Below are 4,010 nucleotides of genomic sequence, written 5' to 3' on the forward strand. Positions count from 1 at the left end.
GAATATGAAGATAAAATTACAGATCACGTGAAGCTCAAGAAGGAAGACTAAAGTGTGGATGTTTCAGTCCTTCATAGAAGGGGGAACAAAAATATTCATAGGAAGAGATACAGAGACAAAGTTTAGAACAGAGACTAGAGGAAAGGTCATCCAGAGACTGCCACACCTGGGGACCCTGCCCATATACATACAGCCACCAAACCCAAACAATATTGCTGATGCCAAGAAGTGCATGCTGACAGGAGCCTGATATAGCTGTCTCCTGAGAGGCTCTGCCAGAACATGACATATACAGAGGTGAATGCTTGCAGACAACCATTGAACTAAGAATGGGAGGAATTGAGAAAGTATTGAAGGAACTAAAGGAGCTTGCAACCCCATAAGAGCAACAATACCAAACAACCAGAGCTCTCAGGGACTAAACCACCATCCAAAGAGTACACATGGACTGACCCATGGCTCCAACTGCATATGTAGCAGAGGATGGCTTTGTCGAGCACCAATGGGAGGAGCCCTTGGTCCTGTGAAGGCTTGATGCCCAAGTGTAAGGGAATGCTAGGGCGGGGAGGTAGGAGAGAGTAGGTGGTTGAGTGGAGGAACACTCTCATAAAAGCATGCAGAGGGGCGATGGGAGGGGGGCTTCCAAAGGGGAAACCAGAAAAGGTGATAACATTTGAAATGTAAATAAAGAGAATATCTAATAAAAGAATAAAAGTCTTTATTTCCACAGAAGTTATTCTTCATTGTTCTAATTAATGACACTTTGTATCTGTTGTGGTTGGAATTGTGGTCCTGTTTCCCAGGCATGGCAGTCCATTTTTCTGTCTGTTTGATTTGTGGATTTTTTATTTTGTTTTATTTACATTTCAAATGTTATCCCCTTTCTTGGTTTCCCATCCATAAACCCCTTATCACATCCCAGCTTCTTGTATCAGGGTGTTCCCCCACACAACCACCCACCTCTTCCCACCTCCCTGCCCTGACATTCCCCTACACTGGAGAATCTAGCCTTGACAGGACCAAGGGCTTCCCCTCATATCGTTGCCCAACAAGGCCATCCTCTATTTCATATACAGTTGGAGCCATGGATCTGTCCATGTGTACTCTTTAGATGGTGGTTTTGTCCCAGGAAGCTCTGGTTGGTTGGTATTGTTGTTCTTATGGGGTTGCAAGCCCCTTCAGCTCCTTTAATCCTTTCTCTAACTCCTCCATGGGGACCCTATTCTCAGTTCAATGGTTGGCTACAAAACATTTGCCTCTGTATTTCTCATGCTCTGGCAGAGCCTATCAGAAGACAGTTATATCAGGCTCCTGTCAGCACGCACTTCTTGGCATCAGCAATATTATCTAGGTTTGGTGACTGTATGTATATGGGCAGGATTCCCAAGTGGAGCAGGCTCTAAATAACCATTTCTTCTGTCTCTGCTCCAAACTTTGTCTACAGTGCATTCTTGATCTAACAATCAGAAAGATGCCAAAGGCCAAAGAATCCATTGCCAGAAAAAAGACAGAGAGAAAAAGGAAAGAAAGAAAGAAAGAAAGAGAGAGAGAGAAGAAAGAAAGTAACAAAGAAGAAAAAAGGAAGGAAAAAAGAAAAACACACCAATAAAAGGTTGATTTGCAACATAACATATGAACTATTAGAAGATGGTTGGTTGGGTGTCAATATAGAAGACAAATAAGTATAATGTTGGGAAATTTGGAAAGTACCTAAAATACTATGCCATTAAATTTATATTTTAAATGATTTGTATCATCACTATAACCTTAAAAATAAGCAAATGAAAACAAAATTTAGTAACATGATCAAATACATATTTGAGGTATATTATGTTGAGGTCATAAAGTAAATTTCTCAGAGCAAAGGGGAAAACTAACAGAATATTTTTGTTTTGGATTTTTGGAAAGAAAGATTAGGGAGAGACTAATTATTGATGAATATGAAAGTAAGTGATTTCTTAAAAATCAAGGGTGAGGTGATAATAACTGATATAAATGGTACTTGATTATTGATTAAAAGAAAAAGAAAGATGCCTTGAATGGCATATTAATTTCTGACCTAAGCATGAAATGAGTGCTGATTTTAAAAAGTTGTCAACATAAGAAACAAAAATACAGGTCACCTAAAGACCGTACTTTCAGAGATCAGATATAGTTCGCTATCAGAGAAGTTTCTCTGACTGTAGAGTACAAGAGACCATGGGGAAGAAACACAGAATTCCTACTTTAATATGACGCTGGCTCTTGGTGTAGATTTTCTGGAGCTACCTCTTTCTTTCAGAGAAGAAAAAGGAGGAGATGCAGTCTGAATGTAAAAAATGCATATTTTTCACTTCTAGTTTTTAGTTATCAATATTATTCATGTGCTGCATGATGTGTCTGTGCATGGGGATGGTAGAGTACATTTTGAGGTCAGTTCTCTCCTTCTACCTTTACTACGGTTTTCAGATTCAGTTTAAGACTATTGGGCTTGCACAGCAAGTGCTCCTACCCACTGGGTCTTCTTGCTGGATCCTAAAGATAGATAATTTTTGAATAAAGGAAGATAAACACTTTGGCTGTGTATAAACTATTCTTAGTTTAACTATAGAGTCACTAAAGATAAATGTACATGAATGTTAAGAAGAAACAATATCTAATTGGGAGGGAACTCTGTAGAAGACATGTTTCCATGTCAAATATGGAAGTGAGAGTTGAATATGAGTATATATTATACTTTCCAAGAAAAATATAGTGACAAAGGATGTAGATTTTAATAAAATCAAAATTAACAATTTTTTTCTCTCATAGAGAATGCTTTTTGTATTGGCTTTTAGTATTAAGTTCATCATCACTCATCACTCAAAGTCATCTTAATTTTCTTCTATGCTATCTACTATGTATATTAGTTTTGCATTTTATATTATGTGTTTTACCTATTATTAGTTAATTTTTATGATTGCATAAGGTCAGTTTCTAAATTTATTCCTTACCTTGTAAATATCCAGCTGTTCTAGCTCTATTTGTTCAAAAGACTATCTTCATTCCACTGTGTCGTGTTTTCACCTCTGTTAATATCTTGTTCAAAATTTCTGTTTGAAAAATATTGTGAGAATAAAAACATAAGTCACAGATCAGTTGAAATGTTTATAAAAGAATTATTACCTGAAATGTGCAAATTACGTACAATTTAACAGTGTGAAAACATACAGCTGAATTGCAAATGGGCCAAACACTTAAGAGATAACTCCCAAAATAAGATACAAAGAGAAAGAGTGAGTAAATACACACTTTTCATGATATGTCATTGGAGAAGAGAAAAGAAAACTAAGGAGATAGTATTACAGACCCATTAGACTGCCCCCAAACCAAACACTTACTTTGCAAAATTCTGGGGAATAGGTGGAGGAACAGGAATTTCTATTCACTGCTTTTATAAATGACTGTTGGAAGACAGTTTAGAGCTTTCTTATAAAATTGACCATTTTCTATCACAATCACCACATTCTTCCTTCGTATTTATCCTAAGAGATTGAAAACTAAGCAAGATTTTCATAAAAAGGTTTATAGCAGGTTTATTTACAATTCCCAAAATTTTAAGCAACTACAATGTCTGTTAGTAGGTGAGTAGATTGACCGTAATGCATACAAATCAATGGTTCATTATTCAGCGCTAAAAAGAAATTATCTACATAGCCAGAAAAAAATATGAAGGAAACTTAAATTTCTATTAACTAATAGTCAGTCCAAAATGGACGTATGTAGACAGGTCTGGACTGATATTGCTGTAATGCCAGTACTCAGTAGGATGGGGCAATGGATTGGGGGATAGATCACATTCTGGGAAAGGTAAAGGTTACAGTATTAGGCAGAATATTGGTGGTTATGCAAGAATGATAAGTAGAAGTACAGAGATGTTTAGGGCAGGAAAACTATTCTACGTGGCACTATACACACCAATGGTGAACTCTGATATAAATTCTAAAATCTAAAAGACATTGTTTCATAAAGTATCAGTAGACATTCATCAA

The 4,010-nt window shown here is 36.6% G+C and overlaps 1 pseudogene; it reads left to right on the plus strand.

The window, feature by feature from the left end:
* The first annotated feature begins 2,126 nt into the window (after positions 1-2,126).
* LOC148005279 (small nucleolar RNA U3) lies at positions 2,127-2,314 on the plus strand (annotated as a pseudogene).
* Positions 2,315-4,010: the final 1,696 nt, after the last annotated feature.

This window comes from Rattus norvegicus, chromosome 6, assembly GCF_021556685.1.
Source record: "Rattus norvegicus strain SHRSP/BbbUtx chromosome 6, alternate assembly SHRSP_T2T, whole genome shotgun sequence".
NCBI classification, from domain to species: Eukaryota; Metazoa; Chordata; class Mammalia; order Rodentia; family Muridae; genus Rattus; species Rattus norvegicus.